Source organism: Cebus imitator, unplaced genomic scaffold, assembly GCF_001604975.1.
Source record: "Cebus imitator isolate Cc_AM_T3 unplaced genomic scaffold, Cebus_imitator-1.0 Scaffold166, whole genome shotgun sequence".
In the NCBI taxonomy this organism is placed as follows: domain Eukaryota; kingdom Metazoa; phylum Chordata; class Mammalia; order Primates; family Cebidae; genus Cebus; species Cebus imitator.
This window is the reverse complement of record NW_016107481.1, coordinates 313,922-323,371: the sequence shown is the minus strand read 5'-3', so window position 1 is coordinate 323,371 and position 9,450 is coordinate 313,922. Positions and strand designations below refer to the sequence as shown.

The following is a 9,450-nucleotide window of genomic DNA, read 5'->3' as shown; positions in this document are numbered from 1 at the left end:
CCCACCATTGCCCAACCTCATCTACTCAGTATCAAAAAACATTGGTTTCATGACAGAAGTTCTGCTTATGAATGCTCAACGAGGACAAAACTAAATGGTGAACAGGTGAGGACTGCCGCTACAATCTAAACTGTTCTGACTCCAACTCCCCTCCTCAACTCCCTGGCCTCAGCAGAGATCATCAAGAAAGAAAGCTCTTGTCCGATGCTTATGCATATTTTCATACTGAATAAGCATTGCCTAGGCCCAAATTCAAAGCAGGAAATATATATCAGCAGATTAAAGTCTTCGAGCAACACCCAAATGCTCACATGGAGACAAGTCAATATGCTCTTTGTTTGTCCCTAGCTATGGGTCCTTTAATGTAAAGGTTACATGGCAAATATTTTCTATCCCAAATGTCAAAACAACCATGGACTTCCCTGAGGGGACTGTTTTTCCAAAACTCCGTGAAATCAGGTTGGCAGGCCAGAACAGACATAATGCTGCAGCTACACATATTCCTTGAAAAACCACAGGAAGTAGCACACTCAGAGTCCTCACAGTACCACATGGGAGCAGGCCAAGACGGGGCTCCTGGGGTGCTCACCAGGCATCATGAGCAGCAGGTGCAACTACCTACTCACTCACAGTCGAGACCATGGCCCCTCACACTGGCTGCTCCTTTCCCTGAAAAAGAAAATTTCCAGAGGTACATACCTCACTCAAAAGGAATAATTAGGCTCAAAAAAATCTTCCATGGGGAGGCACTCACACACCCTTGCAGGGTTTTTCTCCAGGGATGCCAAGCTCTACCATGCACACATAATAGTAACAGCAGCTTCCCTGTGAGTGTGCTTCCCTCTGGGGGATTCCAAAGTGCTGTATACACCACGGGGAAAATCTGGCAAAAGAATTCAGATGAGTAGGCAGCCCTTTCATAAATCCTTCCTCTACCTTTCTAGTGAGGGGAAAAGAGGAAGGCAGACAGGAGAAGCAAAGATGTGAGAAGGTTATAACTTGTTCACAAATTTCCCCCTTCTTCTGCCTGACTCAGAGGTTTTGGGGCTTGCCTGTTTACCTGATCTCCATTCCCTAGTGTTCTGAGAAAAGGACAGGTAGAAGTTATGCTGGAAGATTCTACAGAGAAAATCAGTAAGAATAAAAGAAACCATATGATGCCCCGAGGAGCTGAATGGTGAGGGAAATGTGCAGGAGAAGGAGGCTGGAGAAAAGAGGTGGCAGAAAGGTTAATGTCAGAGCAAAAAGAAAGTATTTTTTTTTTTTACTGAGTCAGTAAGAAATTTCTGCAAGTTTCCTTGGGCCAAACAATGGTGATATTACCATACCTTGCATTAGTCTATGTACTTGAATGTCTTTGAATGACTGAAATATACAAGAGAAGTTTTGAATTATTATTGGAACCATAATCTTTTAACTAGACTAGTGCTCTGGTATGGGACCACATTGCAGAAGCTTCCTAGGCCTATCTAGAGAGTGGTTCCATACATATTTGTGCTACCTCTCCATCTTTTCTGCAACCCCCAAAGATAGTTTATGCCATTCAACTATCTCCTAAGACTCAGCCTCCTAAGCTCTTCTCCTCTTCTTCCTCTGAAAACACACACTTGACCTTTGGTAGTCTGATGAAGAAGTAAGGACTCTTTGATTAATGTACTAGCATTTGCCTGCCTTTCCAGATACACCCTTCTCTACCTTGATCTAGGTGGAGGGCTGACCTGCATGGTCTGATGTAGGACAAGAATCTTTTGTCCCCTAACTTGTGGTTGAATATGGTCAATGGGGAACATTAGAAGGAGATCTGGAGATAGAAGCTGGTTATTTACTCCCAAACTCATTTCCTGTTCTACAGGAGTGTCCCTCAACCACTGGCACAGCCTCAACTGAAAGGCTCTCTCTACACAGCTCTCTCTCCTTCCCTGGGTTCTGGTAACCACTTTTTTCCTCACTCATTCAGATCTGAAGTTCACCTGCTCTGGAGTCTGGCATTACCCCTTGTGAGTTTTCCCTGCTGCTCATCCACATCCTTGTTAATAGTCTTTTTATTAGAGTGTCTTCAAATTACCCAATTAGAGTGTACATTCTGTTTCTAGCTGGAACTCCTGACTGACACAGTAGGCAGAAGGAAATTTACCAAAGCAAAATGCCTAGCCTACCCGGAGGGCAAAAGTAAAACAAGGGTGCTATTTATTAAACAGTCATAAAAATAAACATAAGCTGAAGAAAAATCTTGTCAGACTTAGGTTACATAAGAAAGCATTAAATTGAAACAAATAAATCATATTGTAATACAGATTCTTATAGGAAGTTTATAATTCCTATCACTATATTACAAGAAAGACTGTTAAGAATGGTTTACAATCATTTTTCTTTTAAAATTTCTTCTAAAAAATTAAGAAATAACCCAAAACACTACTTTAAATAAAAGAGTTAACCCTAAAAGATCAAGATGAAAAGAATCTGGCTGGGATCATAAAGATTCCAAAGAAATTAAAGGCAAAGTAGAAGAAGTAAGACTTGCATTAGAAGTAGTAAAGAGCAGAACTGCCACTGAATAAAATCAAGTCATTGGTTGTGAGGAATTCACTTGAGGGACTCTATCACACGCACAAGAAATGTATGAAAAACATCAGCTGAAAATAAGCTAAGCTGTAAGTGAGATTACTAAATAGCCCACATACGAAATAGACATTCAATAAGCAAAGCTTTTTAATATATCAAAATAACTATGTAGAAACCACAACAGGAAAATATATCATTCATCTTAGAAACAATAATCATATACATTACCTAATATATTTTTATATTAACAACCAATTAGTTTATGGAGTAGTATGAGGAAAACTATACAGCTTTATTGAGTTATAAAAAATAAATGAAATGGCATGTTATATTATTGTATAAGAAAATTCACTACTGTAAAAATATCAGTTATGCACAAATTAATGTAGAGGTTTTAATGCAATAATAATCAAAATTCTAGTTGAACTTATGTTGGATCTGAAGTGGAAAGAACAATAACTTGACAAAATTATTCTGAATTTATGTAAGAAAATGTGCAAAAGATAGCAAAGGAAAACAAATTCAAAGAAAAAAGATTTGACCTACCAAGTTACACTATTAAGTTATAATAATTAAGACATTTATTACTTGTACATTTATGAAAAAAGGTAATACATGCAAGAGAATATTTTTAAAATAATAATTTTATAAGTACATGAGACATCATAAATCCATGAAGAAAAGAGATTATTCAATAATTGATGCTGAAATGAGGTTAAATTTTTGAAAAAAAATGTGTGCAACTCTATCTCATGTTACACCAAAACCAATTCCAAATGGATTAAAGAACTATAATTATTAAATTATACCATAAAAAGACACACTGATATATACTTATAAGATCTTGGATTGAGAAAGAATTTTCCATGTAAAAGTAATGCAAAATTTCATAAAGAAATAGTTTATTAGTGTTTTTTTTAAAAAAGCTAGTGCTGGCTTCAGCAGCACAGATACTAAAATTGGAACAATAAAGAGAAGATTAGCACAGCCCCTGTGCAAGGATGACACACGTATTTGTGAAGCATTCTATATTTTTTTTAAAAAAAGAAAGAAAGAAATGCTAACCTCTATTTGACAAAAGACATTACGGTAAGCGTAGGCTACTGTAACAAAGTGTCAACAATATGATAGTGTCTTAGTCCACTCTTGCTGCTATAACAGAATATCATAAACTGTGTGGCTTATATACAACAGAAATTTGTTTTTAACTTTTATAGAAGCTTGGAAGTCCAAGAGCAAGGAGCTGGCAGATTTGGTGGCTGGTGAAGCCTGACTGTCCTAGTTCATAGGCAGTTGTCTTCTCGCTATAATCTCACATGGTAGAAGAGGCAAGGAAGCTCTCTCTGGGACTTATCTCGTCAGGGCATTAATCTTATTCATGAGGGTTCCACCTTCAAAACACATTCACCTACCAAAGGCCTTACCTGCCAGTACCATCCATTAGAGGTTAGGATTTGAACATATGAATTTCAAGAGAACATATCAGTCTATAGCAGATGGCTAAAGAACAAGTAGTTTATGTGCACTTACCTAAGAGTCCAGGGTGTGCCATTTACAATCACCCAGGTTCTTTCCAGTTTCTTGCTCTGCTGTCTCCTAGGGCACTCTTGTTGCCTGTATGGTTAAAGCTGGGCCTGTACCTCCTTTGGGTCTCCAGCTGGTAAAAATGTAGAAGGAAGAATATGAAGTAAGCACTCCCACTCCACTGATCTCGTCAGACAATAGTAAACATTACTTCTGCTTACATTGCATTGCCAAAATGTTGCATGGCTCCATTTAACTACAAGGAGGGTTAGAACAGGTTGTCCCCAGTTAGGCAGCCACATGCTTAGCTATAATTAACTATAGAAAAAGGAGAACAAATTTAGGTGGGAAATAGCAATATCTACCACACCAGTCTAAAAACTATTGAAAGGCAGAGAGCTAACTGAGGAACCACACTTGCAGCAAATATGGGAAAAGGTTGTCATCTTATAACATAAAATTTATCTTATAGCAAGTAGAAAAACACCAATGCACCAAAAAAAATGAGCAGAGGACATAAACAAGCAATGTAAATGTCATATAAATATGAAAATTATACACCATTGCTTGTAATAAAAGAAATATAAGTTAAAACAATTAAATGGCATTATTTATTGATCTGTTTGTCAAAGTCTTTCTTAATTGTTATTCTCAGTGCTGGCACAGTGTGGTAACGCTACTATAATTGAGTATGAATCAGTGTTCTGCCATTGGGAAATACACTTTCTTAGTATACACAAGAGCCTTTGCTCTGCTCTTCTCATGGAACCCTGAGTCCACATTAGAAACCCACTCTGAGGAAATAATCCAAGATGTGGTCAAAGAAGTATGTGCAAATATGTTCACCATAGTATAAACAATTGGAAATAACCTAAATGCCTGACAATAAGAGAATGGTGGAATAAATTATGTGTAGGGAGCAACACAATTGCTACCTCCATGCTCGCATCTCACCTGGTAGCCTAGATCACTTCTGTTCATCTCCCCATTTGGGAAGTACTGACAAGGAAAATATATTAAACAATTCCTTCACTCCTTACTGGTTCTTTTCCCAGAAAGAAATTTCAGAGACTATCATATCTATTAGTCATGTGCCACATAGCTGGGTTGACAGGAAACATGTTTCATTCTCTCTTACACTCAAGTTCTTAGGAAAAGACCAGGTTTCCTCTCTGCTTCTTTATGATGAGTGTGTGATCTATAGCAGAACCAAGACCTCCACTCTCTGGGATTCTCCATTCCACCATAAATGGATGTATGAGGCAGGCCTAAAACTTCTATGCAGATGCCTAGTTGAGCATCTTGAAATTTACCTTACAAACTCAGTTATTCCAACTGAAGCATCCAATACCAGGAAAACAGGAGGCCTCTGATGCCAGTCTCTCTCTTAAAGCTAACTTCTCCAGATACTTCTAAATTCTAGGACTTATGGGACGTAATTGATATGGTGCTTCATTCCCTACACGGCTACTTGTGCCTGTTTTCTACTGGAGGGAGTAGCACATCAAACTTCTAATACTATGGGATGGGTATAAGTGAAATAATATGCATTTCATTTGAGAATTATGTTTATTTTATAAAAAAAAGCTAATAATATGATTGCTAATTGAAAGTTGGGGAACTAAGACTTTCATTTCAATAATGTTTCAAGCTTAAATCCAGAAAAAGGCAAGTAAAATGCTGGATAACTTTTTAAAACTCTTTTCAAGTTATAGCTTAACTGAAAGGAAGATGAGTAAAATCCTCATAAGTCAGGTCATATTTGACAAGATAGGAAAGCACCTCCATGACATTTGTAGCTTCAGCTTTAATAGCCTGTCTGTGAGTTAATGGATGAAAAGCTTAAGGCCCATACAAAGTAGGAGCTGTATCAGCAACCTTCTTCCCAGACCCCCAAAAAGCTGAGACCACTAAAAGGCAAGTCTCTCAATTGTCAAACGTGAAAATGTTATGCCCTACCCATAGGATGTATTAAGGAAAATATCCAGTCTCAGCCTGGGCCCATAGAGGAACAGAAAAAAATCTTGATGAGAATTTGTAACAAAAAACCAATCCTCCTATGAGTTTGAGACTGTAATTCACATGTTAGTTTGGCCTCAAATACCCAAGTCATGAATTTGGTTTAAAGTCTTCTCAGGCATCTAGTAAATCACACACACAAAGCCTCATACCATAGACAACCCCAAGAAACATGAGCACTCTCTGTTTCTGTCTCTGCATTTGTCTCTCTCTCTCTCTCTCTCTCTCTCTCTCTCACACACACACACACACACACACACACATACAGATTTGAGAAATTAGGCCACCATAAACAATTATTAATAGAAACAAAAATCAGGCAATTGGATCTGCAAATATGACAGATCGATATTCAAGTGACCAGATACAACATATAAAGTAAGTACCTGTTTAACATTTTTAAATAAATGAAAGAAATGAATGAAAGGATGACTGTGTCATAAGTTAGCCAATTGCCCCAGAATGTGTATGGTGTATTCTCACAGAACTTTCTCCTGCAAGAGGTAGAGTAGAAATGAAATAGCCCCTCAAGACTGCTCCTGTTTCAATGGCTTCTCCAAGACCCATAGTGGGAAGAGGGGCCATGATGAAGGAGAAGTCCACTGGCCTTTTATACAGCCTGCACTGGATGGAAATGGGAGCCCAATGTGCTCAGTGGAGGCTCCTATTCAATCTCTTAGATGGGAGGCAGGAACTAGAGACCAAGGTCCACGGTTGTGAGGCCCTATAGCAGGTCTGCAAGTTTGCTCAACTTTTGTTTTAGCATCATTTGTGTAAATCATCTCATGTAACTGGGTTCTCCCAAAGCCTGTGAAAAGAGCCAAATACGTTACTCAAGAAAATAAAACCTTGAAATTCAAGCCAGAATTATGGCAAGAGTGCAGTCACCACAATGACTAAGATACGTAAGGAGCTGAACAACAAAGTCCAAGTAGAGAGAAAGCTTCCTTCTCCAGAAACCCATATAATATCTTTAAAAAGAGTAATAATAACCTCAAATACCTACCTAATGCTTACTTCAGACCAGGCACTGTTCTAAGCTATAATATAAACTCATTTAATCTTTTCAGTTGGGTAGTATTGTTAGCCCCATCCTTAGATGAGGAGACATCTACTAAGATCACTATGTGGTAGAACCAGGCTCAAATACAGGCAGTTTGGGGCTGGGCGTGGTGGCTTGCACCTGTAATCCCAGCACTTTGGGAGGCTGAGGTGGGCAGATCACCCAAGGCCAGGAGTTCAAGACCAGCCTCGCCAACATGGCAAAATCCCATCTCTACTAAAAATACAAAAAAATCAGATGGGCATGGTGACACACACTTATATAATCCCAGATACTTGGGAAGCTGAGGCACGAGAATTGTTTGAGCCTGGGTGGAGGTTGTAGTGAGCCAAGATTGCGCCACTGCACTCCAGCCTGGGTGACAGAGTAAGACTCTGTCCCAAAAAAAAAAAAAAGGCAGTTTGGCTCCAGAGTCCAAGATCATAACTATTAGCTCTACAACCTCTTGCATACTGATCAGACATTCTTATTGCCAGGCTATACAGAGGACTTTGATGACTAAAACATGTGTGTCACATGTATTCCACACTAACTGGAGTGCTCATAGAAAGGAAGAAATCCTGGGAGAAAATCAACTTTGTTTCTCTAGAGTTCTACCTCTTTCTTTTCTATAAAATCCTGTTCCTCTATTCTCTTTGCCCTTTGGTCCTGTGGAAGTTGTCAGAATCAAAATAGAGTAACTTATGCCAAACATTAACAAAATGGAGTTGGGAGGTTACAAAGGAGGGGCTCTCACACACAAAACTATCCTGAAAACTATTACAAGGACAATGAAAACCCCAACCTTGCCCCAAACCTTGTCACTACAACCTTACACAAAGAATACTTCTGTGAGGACATCTACCCAGCAATGACCTATTCAACTTTGGACTTGTGCCACCATTGTTATTGGTCTATGTAGACAAGGATAATTGCCTCAAAACAAATGACGTAACCTTCCTCATTTTGCCTTTAAAAGTTTCCTCTTGCCCCAACCTCTCTGTAACTGTAACTAGGCACACCTATAATTAGTCACAGACCACATATCCCAAATTATAATCCCCTGTCATTCATTCCCAAATAAACTCATTTATTTTGAGAGCCACTCTCTCCATTGTTATTTTAGGTTGACAGTCCTCTAAACATTTCTAAGTTACACTCTTCTATTATAGCCATGTTATGCCCATGCTTTCCAGCAAGGAGTAGCAGTAGAGCACTTAAAATATAAGGAATGTATGGGCTTGTCTCTGATGACATAAAAGGAAGGGATATCAGGGAATGTTGGCCAATGGGTATGAAGAGGTAAGTATTAAAATAACCAGAAGTGTGAATTTTGGGAAAAAAACAGTGTACAATCTGTACACAGTGGGTGGATAGAAGTGACAGAGGAGAGTGAAGCAACTGAGTCCCAAGACATTGGAAAAAAAATTAGCATCTAGGGAGAGGCTTGGAGGCCTAGTAGCCTGGCAACCTTGTAACTCACATACCCCTCCTTTCTCTATCTCAGTTTTTTTTCTATCTCTTCCACCTCTAAAACTCTTCTATTTTCTCATTAGAATAGAAATTTAGGACCAGATATCAATATCCAGAAGTAGATTGACCCCTTTCTTAATATTCTTTTTAGCACTCAGAACCCCAATTATACCATGAAGTTTGAGTGTCAAAATATAGGTCTTTCTTAGGAGAAATCTACTTGAAAGCAGAAATATAGTCAGTCCACTAAGCTAAAATTGGACCTCACTCTGTTCCCTAATTCAAATCTAATCATTGAAATTACCATATACCTCATTTTCAAGTCATTTCTTAGTTGGTAGTCAATGAGAAATGTGTCTAACCATGCAAACTCTACTGATGGTGGAGTTAAAGACGATGTCAGAGAAATTAAATTTCATCCCCACACTGCCTTTCTGGCTTCCCACAGAGAACGATGCTATGAATTCCAAATAACACCTGATAAGTTTACTCACTCCTTCTGTTCCTGGTCATGATCAATTTCAAATGAAGTCTTGATGTCTGTCTCATTACATTGGCCTCAGAGTACTGTCAAGTTTGTTTTCAGAGGAAACTTTTCAAAGTATGTAACAGGCCCCAACAATAGCAACAACAAAATGTTGATAGCCACAAAGACAAGCAAGGTGCATTACTGCTGCATTGGCATCCTTCTTTAGAGATCAGGCGAAATAGGACAAGCGTGACTCCTATTATGGTTATAGAATATTGCATTCAGCTATGATGGAACAGAACCGAGAAAGTGTATCCCGAGGTATTTTCACTTCATGCATTTGGCATTGTTATTAGTTATT

The 9,450-nt window shown here is 38.6% G+C and overlaps 1 non-coding gene across 1 annotated transcript; it reads left to right on the top strand.

Moving 5' to 3' along the window:
- Positions 1 to 3,491: 3,491 nt before the first annotated feature.
- LOC119473545 lies at positions 3,492 to 3,598 on the top strand. Its single transcript, XR_005202760.1, has one exon. It is a non-coding gene; the product is annotated as a U6 spliceosomal RNA (small nuclear RNA).
- The last annotated feature ends 5,852 nt before the right edge of the window (positions 3,599 to 9,450 follow it).